This window comes from Canis lupus, chromosome 34, assembly GCF_048164855.1.
Source record: "Canis lupus baileyi chromosome 34, mCanLup2.hap1, whole genome shotgun sequence".
Taxonomy (NCBI): Eukaryota; Metazoa; Chordata; class Mammalia; order Carnivora; family Canidae; genus Canis; species Canis lupus.
In genome coordinates, this window is record NC_132871.1 from 14,321,105 (window position 1) to 14,333,206 (window position 12,102).

At 44.9% G+C, this 12,102-nt stretch overlaps 1 long non-coding RNA gene across 2 annotated transcripts in view; it reads right to left on the reverse strand.

Moving 5' to 3' along the window:
* LOC140624197 (uncharacterized) overlaps positions 1 to 12,102 on the reverse strand; it is a 153,155-nt gene that overhangs the window by 121,447 nt on the left and 19,606 nt on the right. For both annotated transcript variants that reach the window (XR_012023711.1, XR_012023710.1), the window contains exons 3-4: positions 933 to 1,122; positions 269 to 460 (exon numbers count right to left, since the gene is read on the reverse strand). This is a non-coding gene — a long non-coding RNA (uncharacterized lncRNA). The remainder of the gene's footprint in view (positions 1 to 268; positions 461 to 932; positions 1,123 to 12,102) is intronic.

Consider the following 12,102-nt stretch of genomic DNA (forward strand, 5'->3'; position numbering starts at 1 on the left):
GGCATGCTAGAGTGTCACAACATCTACAACGTTCAAGTGTTAACAACCGGTAAATCTAGGTGAAGGATGGGTAGGTGTAAATTACATTATCCTCCAATTTTCCTGTAGAAAAATGTAGGAGGTGGAGACTTGAATATGGTCTCAATGGTTTTCTCATTCCCTGCATGATCCTGGACCGTAAAGCATTCCCCATGTCTTTGTAAATTATCTTTTGTTTTAAATGTCTTCTACTCTGACCCTCCGGAAGCACTTGAGGTTGAATACACACCTGTTCCAAGCAAAGCATTGTTTCCACTGCCCGAAAGCGTGCAGGGCTTTCCTCCTCACAGCTGTACGTACCACTGGGAGTACTTTTCTGCTTCGGCACCTCACATGTTTGTCATTTTCGCATGGATGTGTGCAGCTTGAAGAATCTGTCACTGTCTTTTTGGGACTTAAAGATGAATCGTTCTCCCAGTCTCTAAAGAAAGAGATACCATATGACTTCCTCATTGCTGTAGAGCAAGAGGGGGGCACTCCCAGAGCCCTCTGCCCAGACCACTGGTGGATTCTAGGGGTGGCTTCTGAAGTTTCTAGCAGATGCCAAATGTCTTGGGAACACCACGGGGCTGAAAACACGAGACTCCCCTTGGAAAGTCCTTCCACCTCTTAGGGTTTCGGTTTCTTCATGAGTGAAAGGGAATGGTTGGAAAGAACGCATTTAAAAGTTCCCCTGAAACTCTAACAGTTTATCATCCAAGTCCCCCCTTCCTGGAACGCATCTATTGCCACAGCCCAGGAGGCAAAGCCGAGGGTGGTGAGTCCTCCTCCTTGAGAACAGTCCTCAAATTCTTGGATGCTCTCACAGTGAAGTTGCACGCTTAGCTCTTCTCCCAGCAAACCGGAAACATTTTTTAAGACCTAGCCCACCAGCACACCTGGCCTATACTTACCTTCCTTCTGAAAACAAATGTGTCAGTTGGCAACTGGTGAAGCCTCAGAAGAAGAATTAAATCCATATGTCCGTAGCATGCTACATAAAGACCATCAAAGGAGGACACTCTGTGCGGAATATGGTTATCCACTTCCTTTATTCTCCAAAGCTGGAAGTTGTCTGTTAGCTATAGGCCCCCTTGGAAAATTCTGACAGGGCAAAAGGAAAGAAGATGATGGAATATAGGGCAGAAACTGTAGAGGAAATCCATAAACTTTCATCCAGGGTGTGACCAGGGGAGGATAAAGAAGATGAAAAGTTTAAGAAATCGGTAATAAATGCAGAAGAAAAAACATGTTAGAAAATGATGTCCTGGAGACTGATTCATCCCCACACTCAGCTCAACACCCTTATGCTTCAATGGCATTTTCTATCCTGTTCACTTTTATAATAGGTAAGGATGCAAAAACATTCCAACTACATCCTTCCCTGGTTGACCATTCAAGCCAAGCAGGGGTCTGCAAAACTGTGATAGTTCAGTCAAGAAGAATCCATTGCATTTTTATGATTAACTACGGAGGATTAAGGTTTTTTTTTAAGGTTTTATTTATTTATTCATGAGAGACAGAGAGAGCGGCAGAGACACAGGTAGAGGGAGAAGCAGGCAGCCTGGGGGGCGCTGGATGCGGGACTCGATCCCAGGACCACGGGATCACGACCTGAGCCAAAGGCAGATGCTTAACCACTGAACCACCCAGCCGCCCAACTCTAGAGTTTAAATGTGGCTAGCAACAAAGCCCAGAAATGGGCCTGTCCTACCTTGAGGGGACACAGGCCAAACCAAACCCTCCTGTCTTTTGCATGACTTTTGCAAGAATGCATTTAAACAAAGTAAAAAGAAAAAGATTCCCTTTTAAAGGAAAAAACGTAGTCTGCAGGAAACCCTTGACTTCCATAACTGAGAGCCCAGGTGATTTAGTGGTACCGTTTACATATTTTCCTAATTAAATTAGATTGATCATTCATTGCTTATTTAACAAATTTGCCGCAGTCAGTGTATTTGTAGGAACGACAAGTTTAGGTGCTTTAGAGAACTAAATAGCAGTCTGCTGGGGAGAGTTCCCACAGAAGTCAAGGTAAAGACCACTTCTCTTGAATATTTATTGTGAGCTGTATTTGTGCAAGTAATTTGTTTTGTTTATTCTTTTATCCTCTATCTCTTCCATTCAAATGGAAATTCCATAAAGATGGGAACCAAAGGGATCCCTGGGTGGTTCAGCAGTCGAGCGCCTGCCTTTGGCCCAGAGCATGATCCTGGAGTCCCAGGATCGAGTCGGGCATCGGTCTCCTTGCATGAAGCCTGCTTCTCTCTCTGCCTATGTCTTTGCCTCTCTCTCTCTGTGTATCTCATGAATAAATAAATAAAATATTTATTTAAAAAAAGATGGAAGATATCTGTGTTTTTCATGATTTAAACTCCAGTCCATGTAACTCATAACGCAAATGCAATAAGTAAAGAAGGAAGATATCTATAATGTTTGTAATCAGAAGACAAAAAAAAGAAAAAAAGCCTGGTATGGTTCCCCATTAATTCATATCTTTTTTCTTTCTTTTTTTTTTTTTTTATAAAATCTCAGCAGATTTTTTTTTTAACAGGGATTTTCTTTATGTGGGATCTTGACATAGATCCCACAGCACATCTCATTAAGGTCATTCCTGAATATTTTGTGAGCTTTGTTTCTAAAAACAGACTATCTCTACTTTCTCTCCCTCCCATTATATTTCAGAGCCCACCAATGCTGGTATGCGGGATAGCTTCTGATTTGAGTATATCTATCCTGCTTGCAGCCAACACGCTAAACTCTCTTATTAAATCCACGAGTTGGGGTTCATTTTGTTTGATTCTCTTAGCAGGCTAAGTATAAAATCATTATCATCTGCAAATAATAAAATTTTGTCTTTGCCTATCCAATGATCTAAATCTTGTTTCTGTTTCATCTTTAATTGCACTAGCTGCAAACGGGGAGAGACATGAAATGATCGTGGTAGTGGTGGGTGTTCTATAATCCATTCCTGGTTCTAATGAGAAGTCTCTGATGTTTCCCCGTTCTGATTTTCACAACTGGAGCCCAGCAACCCCTCGTGTGCTCACTTCCTTTAATTTTACTCTTCTTACAGACCACTTAAAATAATCCTAATGTAATAATGTAAGTCTTAATAACATCAGGGTGGTTACCTCTCAAAGAAGTTTCCTTTCTGCCCCCTAAGCCACAGTGTAAGGACATTCTTTTGCCTCTGTTAAACACACACAGGAGGTGTAGCATGTCCAGTCATGCCACCCCTGGGATTCCAGGCTTTGGAGGGTGGAGGGCAGCGCTGATGCCCCAAGGGGTCCAGCACAGCAGCACCACTTGCAGCTAGGGCAGTTTCTGCAGCTCTGGGAACGCCAGGAGCTCACCCCCTTGGCTAACGTGCACATTCTCAGGCTGGCAGCATACAGATAGTAACTGTGTGTTTGTCCTAATCAGCCTAAGAAACAAAAAGAGCATTGAAATGATACAAAAAGAATTCCTTCTGCTCCTGCCCCAGACAATGATGCTGGTGACTCTGGGTCTTTCCTTGGTACACCCACTCGGCTGCGATTGAGCAGATTCTTTTTTTGTCCTTTCTGCTTGCTTCAAAGCAGATTGAGACTGGAAGCCATTTCAGAGCTTGCGGGGAGACACTGGCCTTCTCTGGTCCCACACGTCCTCCATCCTGTAGGCCTCTCCTCCTTTTCAGAATGAAACTCTTCCACTAGCTGCCTCCAGGTGATGAGGACCATGGACACAAATACAGAGGACTACATCAGCAGGTGCAAGGGCATCAGGACCTCGGTATCTGGACCTGATGTGCCACCTGGACAAGGAGGGGTGCCCTAGAGAACCGCATCCTCCAACAGGCCTTCATCCAAGCTCTGGTGCTGTCAGAGCAGCCGTAGGAGAAGATTGGTGTCGTTTCCACCACTCTACAGATCCAAGACTATACCCCTCAGAGAGCCATTATGGGGAGGAGACCTGACAGGTGGTTGACAACAGCAGTTATATTTCCCCTTCTACCAACCTTTGCACCAGCTCTACTGCCAAACCACCCCAGCCCAAGTCTGAGTAACCTAGAACCTTCCTCCCCCCCTTCCTAGCTCCCTCCATGGCACCCTGTTTAGGAGGGGGAGAGGCAAGAGTACATATGCTCTTGGATTGGGGGCAGGAAGGAGGCTGCCTTTGTTCACCCCACCCCACTTCTGCTCCTGCTCCTTGCACCCCTCAGTGAAAGTCTCCAGCAAATGGCTGGCTCATGCTATATTCTAGAGCCAACCCTAATCCCAGCTGTTGTAATGTTTGTCCTCAATCCATGTCTCACTGCCTATTTAGCTTCATTCCAGTCCCCAGCCCTGACCAGCACCTACTCCTAATGCCCAGCTCAGCAATCCAAGCCGTGGCCGTACACTGATACTAGTAATCGTAGCTAGCACATACAAGCTAACACACACACACATATACACATATGTTTAATCTTTACAGCAATCCTCTGAACTAGGTACTATTATTATCCCCCCTTTACAGATGAGAAAACTGAGACTGAGGCCTTGTAACCCAAGGCCACATAGGTTAGAAATAGCAGAGCTGAGATTTGAACCCAGGATCTGCAGTTCTAACCTCTGAGCTCGTGCCAACACTGAAAGTTCTAGCCTGCTGTCCCTAGTCCAGCCTCAGCTCTACCCCCAGACTCTCCAGCTCTGGTAGCAGCCTGACTGAGCTCCTTGATAATACAGCTGAGCCCCATGGCCTGCACTCTCAAGTCAGAAGGCAGGGTATGCCCGCCCCGTGCCCCTCACAGGCTCTCACCCTTTCCCCTCCTACGGACAACACAGCCCAAGTCAATGAGGGGTCGATACTGAGCCAGGCCAGGGTGGTCAGCTCATGGAAGCCCAAGGGAGCCCAGGCATCAAAGCGTCCCAGTTGCTAATGAAAATGAGTTCCAGACATCCAAGACATGACCATGGCCCTCAGGCCCACCTTCCAGAACTGCGGAGGACGCCATCCCATCAAAAGCATTCCTGTGTCTGGAATTGCCTGTGAAACCCAAGGAGTGGGCAGCGGAAGAAGGCAGCGGTGGGAGCACTGGAGGCCTGAGGGTGAGAAAGTCCACAGGAAGGAGGCCTTCCCTTCCGCCCGCAAGGAGCAGCCGTGGAAACCGCAGGTGCCACTGTGCTGGGACCCGGGGCGCTGGCTTCTCCGAGCTGGGTGCCAGTAACCCCAGCCGCCGTTCTGCAACCTCCTGGACTGAATTCTGCTGTCCTGCTTCATGTGGCTCGGCCGGCGAGGAGGTCTAACCTTAGCCACACACCGACTCAGCATCTCTCAGCCCCGTCCTGTCCCTACCCCATCCCCATGGATCCCCATCCCCATCCCCATGCTTCTAGCCACCTCCCCAAGCACTTCCTAAGGTAGTCATCGTTATTAATAATCAGATGTACAATTTGTTCAGAATCTATAGCAATCAAGCTAAGTCATTTATTTCTTTTTAAGATTTTATTTATTTATTCATGAGAGACACCGAGAGAGAGGCAGAGACACAGACAGAGGGAGAAGCAGGCTCCATGCAGGGAGCCCGACGTGGGACTCGATCTCAGGACTCCAGGATCACGCCCTGGGCCGAAGGCAGATGCTCAACCACTGAGCCACCCAGGGATCCCCAAGCTAAGTCACTTAGTCCTTATAGTCATAAGCTCCTTTGGTTCTTTGAGGTAGCTATTTTACCCATTTTACAGATGGGGAAACTAAATCCTAAACTCTATTGCCTTGGGGTAAGCAACTGACATTTCACTTTCAGAGGGCTGGTATAACCAAGATTAAGAAAACATCTCTTATTGAGATCAAGGTGATTTTACTTTTGGAATTGCTAGGAGGGCAAAACAAAATATAGCAGCTGGTTTCTCTGGCTTTTGAGACACCAGCTTGAGATCTTTGAGTTCAATAACTCAGATCATCCCGCTCCTGGGCATCCATGCTTTTAAGACCTGGTTATTCCACTGCTGTAATATTCTCTTTCTTCCTATTGAACCCAGCAGATCTAAATTGAGTTGTGTGGGGAAGGAGGCAAAGAATCAGTATCGAAGAATCCCTAGTATAACTCGATGGAGGGACACCCGGGTGGCTCAGAGGCTGAGCATCTGCCTTTGGCTCAGGGTATGATCCTGGGGTCCTGGGATCAAGTCCCACTTGGGGCTCCCCACAGGGAGCCTGCCCCTCCCTCTGCCTGTGTCTCTGCCCCTCTCATGAATAAATAAATAAAATCTTTAAAAAAAAGATTCAGAAGAAAGATTCAGAGGAAAATTCCAATTGCCCTACTCCACAATACAAATAAGTCAGGTACAAGACAGAGCCATGTGCAGGGGCCCCCCCTTACTTGGGGGGATGTGCTCCAAACCCCCCACTCTGTAGACGCCTGAAACTGCAGATAGTGCCAAGCCCTATACATACTATGTTTTTTCCTACACTACCTACCTACCATGATGAAGTTTAATTTATAAATTAGGCACAGTAGGAGATGAATAACAACAATAAAACTGCAGGTAACAAACTACAGTGAAACCATGGATAAGGGGGCACTACTGTAGTCTGAAACTTATGCATGATGGGGGGGGAGCCCTACCTAATTCTTTAAGTCATAATATGGAACATTTCCAAAGAGAGGCAAAACTTGCTTTATTTTTTGTTGGCTTGTTTTTGAGAGAGAGAAAGAGCATGTGCTTGTGGGAGCATGAGTGGGATGAGGGTGGAACAGGAGAGGGAGAGAGAGAATATGAAGCAGGTTCCATGCACAGCACAGAGCCCAATACGGAACTCAAACTCACAATCCTGAGCCAAAATCAAGAGTCCCATGCTTAACCAACTGAGCCCCCGAAGCGCCCCTGCAAAAGTTGCTTTAAAAATTTTTTAAAAAGGGACACCTGGGTGGCTCAGCAGTTAAGCATCTGCCTTGGGCTCAGGTCGTGATCCTGGAGACCCAGGATTGAGTCCCACATCGGGCTCCCTGCACGGAGCCTGCTTCTCCCTCTGCATGTGTCTCTGCCTCTGTGTGTGTGTGTCTCATGAATAAATAAATAAAATTTAACAAAAAAATTTTTTTTAAAAAGAAGGGTGTCTAGGTGGCTCAGTCAATTAAGCATCTGCCTTCAGCTCAGGTCATGATCCCAGGGCCTTAGGATGTAGCCCTATGTCTCACTCCTTGCTCACTGAAGAGTCTGCTTCTCCTTCTCCCTCTGCTGCTCCCCCTGATTGTGCTCACTTGCTCTCTCTCTCTCTCTCTCTCTCTCTCTCTCAAATAAATAAATAAAATCTTCTTAAAAGCTTAAAATATTGGGATCCCTGGGTGGCGCAGCGGTTTGGCGCCTGCCTTTGGCCCAGGGCGCGATCCTGGAGACCCGGGATCGAATCCCACATCGGGCTCCCGGTGCATGGAGCCTGCTTCTCCCTCTGCCTGTGTCTCTGCCTCTCTCTCTCTCTGACTATCATAAATAAATAAAAATTTTAAAAAAAATTAAAAAAAAAAGCTTAAAATATTAAAGAAGAAAAGCATAAAATACCATCAGAGTCATTTTGTGTCTATTGCAGTATCTCATCAAGAAATGCTTTCCAGGGCAGCCCAGGTGGCCCAGCGGTTAAGCGCCTGCCTCCAGCCCAGGGTGTGATCCTGGAGTCCCAGGATCGAGTCCCACGTCGAGCTCCCTGCCTGGAGCCTGCTTCTCCTTCTGCCTGTGTCTCTGCCTCTCTCTGTGTGTGTCTCTCTCATGAATAAATAAGTAAAATATTTTTAAAAGAAAGAAAGAAATGCCTTCCAGCCACATTCAGTGGACAGGTAGGTGGCGGAAACCAACAGCAGAGGACAAACGTGAAACATGCTCTGGGGAGGTGGGCTCTAACCTGGGGGCCATGGAATCTTTGCTGGGTTCCAGGGGATCCATGCACATCTTGGAAGTTCATTTGAAATTATGTGTATTTGTGAATTTTTCTGGAAAGAAGGCTCAGAGCTACTAGCATCAAGAGGCCAACCAACTCAGGAAACAAACAGCAACACTAAAAAAATGAACTTCTTGTAGATATAAATATCTTCTATAATCCAACAGTATTTTCCCAAACCCAATTGCCCCTCCCTCCTAAAAATTGTGACCACTTCCTCACTGGTGCCAGAGAGTCGCTGAGGGCTCCAGGAACTCAGTGACACCAGGCTTGGCAGCCCTGATGGAGGTTCCTCTCATTCCTGTGCCCACCTAGTGATGCTGGTGACCCCTCCACAATGGAAGGCCAGGTATGTTCCCATAGTGCCCTCATTAAGCCAAACTGGGGACATTCAAAAGGGCTGAGATGCATAGATTATGGAAAATAAACCTCCAGTCCCCAAGAGAACACAGCTCGAGCAACCTGCGGAATTCCTTGGGGAAGGCTGGAAAGGCTGAAAGGCTGGAATCACTCAGGGAAGCAGATGAGATTCCTGAAGGTTAGGAAGGAAGAGCATATTACATGGGCTGGGCTTGCAGGTGTAACAAGCACAGATCAGAGGCAGGAACAGATTAAAGCAGCAGAGATGCGGGGAAGGAACAGATGGACTGGTCCAGGGCCAGGGCGGAAATGAAAGGCAAGATGAAGGCCAGATCATCAAGCATCGCTGAGAGATGAAGCTTGAACTTTTGTATGGAAGGTGTCACGGATTGGGCAGATTTCAATGGGGAAAAAGACCATGTGACTGGGCTCTAAAGGAGAAGACTGGCTTTAAACGATAGAAAATAGAAGAGAGATATGATTACTGAGAAGATAAATTAGCCAGCACATGGAGTGCCAGGTATTAATTTTGAAGGCACATGGTAGACGAATGGACTAGTCAGCAAGGGGTGTACAAGACCAGATGCAGGTGTGGATAAATGGGGTGACTCGGGACAAAGGAAATTGAAGGACCCTCCCCATCATGCCTGGCGTCCACCTCTACAGAGGTCTCTCAGCTCTATCAACTGATTTTTAATGGAGATTTATTGTGAGTACATGTGATGGTCCCAGCACCCATCTCCGCCAACACTTCATCCCATACCTTTTACGAAAAGGTTAACTGAGTAGCCAGGATTAAAGAAAAATATAAATCACAGCACAAGAAAGCCAGAAAAAGAAGTCTCCTAGTCAATTCTGGAACCTGTTCTACACACTGGATTAGGCGTGCACCCTAATCCTTGATTTATTGGAAACTGAGAAATCTCAACATCCCAATGACCATCAGTAAATGGTGAAATAAGTTCTCTTTTGATCTATACCCTGGAATATTATGCTGCTATTCAAAGAAATGAACTGCATCCAGTTATGCTAACATGGAAAAATGTTCAAAATTCCATCTGGGGAAAGAAAAACAAGTTGGATATGGTACATATGATACAATTCCACTTGTTAAAAAGAATTATGCAAGTAAATATGAACTGTATAGTTGTGCTTGATATTCATCCATCCGTCCATTCACTCATTCAAGAAATATTTATTAAGTGTTTCTGTGTCTCAGGTGCTACACAAAAATTCCTACCTATTTACATTCCAGTGGGGGAGATGGTTAATAAACAAGAGAGCTAAGCATAAGTTATGGGTACCGTGTAAAGAGTGCTAGGGATCAAAATAAACCAGGGGAGGGGAATTGAAGTGTGGATTAGGTATGATTTTTGAAACCACTGTCAGGCCCAGGTGACCTCCTGGAGGTGTATTTAACTAAAGAATGGAAGGAGGTAAGGGAGAAAGGCTTCTATCTGGAGGAAGTGAAGGCTCTGAGGCTGGAGCCTGCCTTGAGGCCCTGGCTGGTGGGCAGGGAAGGAGGGGGAGTAAGCAGGAGTCCAAGTCCAGGGGTAATAGGGCCGTACAGACCGGTAAGAACGCTGCTTTCACTCAAAGTGAGATGAATATGCATGCAAAGGAAAGCTACTAGAAAGACATTAATAGTGATTAATTGAAAAATGGGATTCAAAATAGGAGTGAAAAATCTTTTTGATTTTCACATTATAAACTTTTATACAGGTTTTAAATTTTATTATGAGTATTATCTATGCCTTTTACCATAATTTCTAAACTAATTCAAAATGCAAGATTTCTTTTTTAATGTTAAAAGTCATTATCCCATTAAATACATAAATTCAATTAATTTGCTACTTTATAGTATTCTGTGTTTTCTTAGACTCTGTATTTGTCTTTTGGCATCCATTCATCACGGGATCAATTATATCAACTGTATTTTACTTCCTGTATTCTCAATACTCTGGTGTTTGGGGGTCTCACAGACTCAGAGCGACTCCCCCTTCCAAGGGTTACTAATTCCTAAAGATAATACCAGCTTGCCAAAAAGCACACCTTTCATATGCAAACCAACCAATCCCCAGATCTGTATCCCCAACTAGCTCCTAATCTAACTCACAAAACCTGGGCCCCTATCTCTGCTGCCCTGTGCCCCAAGGCCCAATGGAATTATTCAAACTTGCCAATCCTTAACTGTTTTCTCTGTCTTAACTTGCCTCTCCCCAGAAAGCCCAGTAAAGACTGTGGCCTCATGACCTCCCCCCAGCCCCTCCCCGCTTCCTGTCTTCTGCCTCCAGGAGATCATCTTGGTGTTGGGGCAGGGGTGGAGGGTGAGGGGAGCTGTGTACAGTGGTATAAAGGCTTCCTTCAGTGGCAGGGACCTCTAGTATTACCACTCAATCATACCTATATAAATTAAACCCTGGGGATCATCATTTTAGAACGTGCAGCTAATATATACCTTTAAAAATTCCAGAGATTTCCATAGAAATAGGGGAAGAACCACCATTTTGTTTTGTTATTTTCCATTTTTTTAAGATTTTATTTATTTATTCATGAGAGACTTTATTTTATTATGTATTTTATTTTATTTACTTATTTACTTTATTTTTTACTTTATTTTTTTACTTTATTTTTTTACTTTATTTATTATTTACTTTATTTTATTATTTAGAGATTTTATTTATTTATTCATGAGAGACAGAGAGAGGCAGAGATACAGGCAGAGGAAGAAGCAGGCTCCATGCAAGGAGCCCCATATGGGACTCGGTCCCAGAACCCTGGGATTGCCACCGAGCCAAAGGCAGACACTCAACCACTGAGCCACCCAGGCATCCCTTTTTTGTCATTTTAGCTGTTGAATTAACTCCTTCCCTAGTTCATTCAGACTTTAGCCTATGTCTTTGAAAAGTGGGAAATGAAGACCACCAAAAACCATGAAGGAACAAAACTGCAAATTTAAAATTGCTCTAGTGACTGCTAAGCAGACTATTCCCTGGTTAAAAAAATAAAATAAAATAAAAATCACATCTCCTTACTGCCACACTCAACAATTGCTGTTAAGTAGGAAAGCCTTGGAAATACAAAGCCAAAGGATGCATGGCGTGTTGAATGTGAGGAAGTCCGTAGAAAAAGCCAGGGACTTTTTCTAAATCTGATGGGGCTTTCAGCTAGATCTGAAGAGGGGTGGATCACAGAAGAGCACCTGCTACAGCTCTTAAAATTTTACAGAACAGATATTGAGATGCCTAATTTAAGGTGTCAGAGTAGAGACTGAGTTTTCACATAAAGGAAAGTATTGGAGCAGAAGTCACTGGAAACCTAAGAGAGCCTAAAAAATGAACCAAATGTAAATCAGAAACGGTGTATGAGTGGGTGATTCAGAAGTGTTTGTTGACTGGGGTCATTCTTTGCAGAAACATAAAATGCAAATTACAGGTTGGGATTAGGGAGGGGTATGCAAATTTCTGTGAGGGGCCAGAAAGTAAATACTTGTAAACCTCACTGTGTCAGTCACATCAACCGAACTCTACCGCGATAGCACGAAAGTAGCCACCGATACTATATAAATTAATGAGCCTATGTTACAATAAAACTATACTGATGGGCACTGAAATTTGAAGTTGACATAATTGTCACATGTTAGGTGCCTGGGTGGCTCAGCTGGTTGGGCATCTGCCTTCTGCTAAAGTCATGATCCTGGGGTCCTGGGATCGAGTCCCCTGTCAGACTCCCTGCCTGGTGGGGAGTCTGCTTCTCCCTCTGCTCCTCCCCACACCTGCTCGTGATTGCTCTTTCTCACTCTCTCTCAAATAAATAAAATCTTTTAAA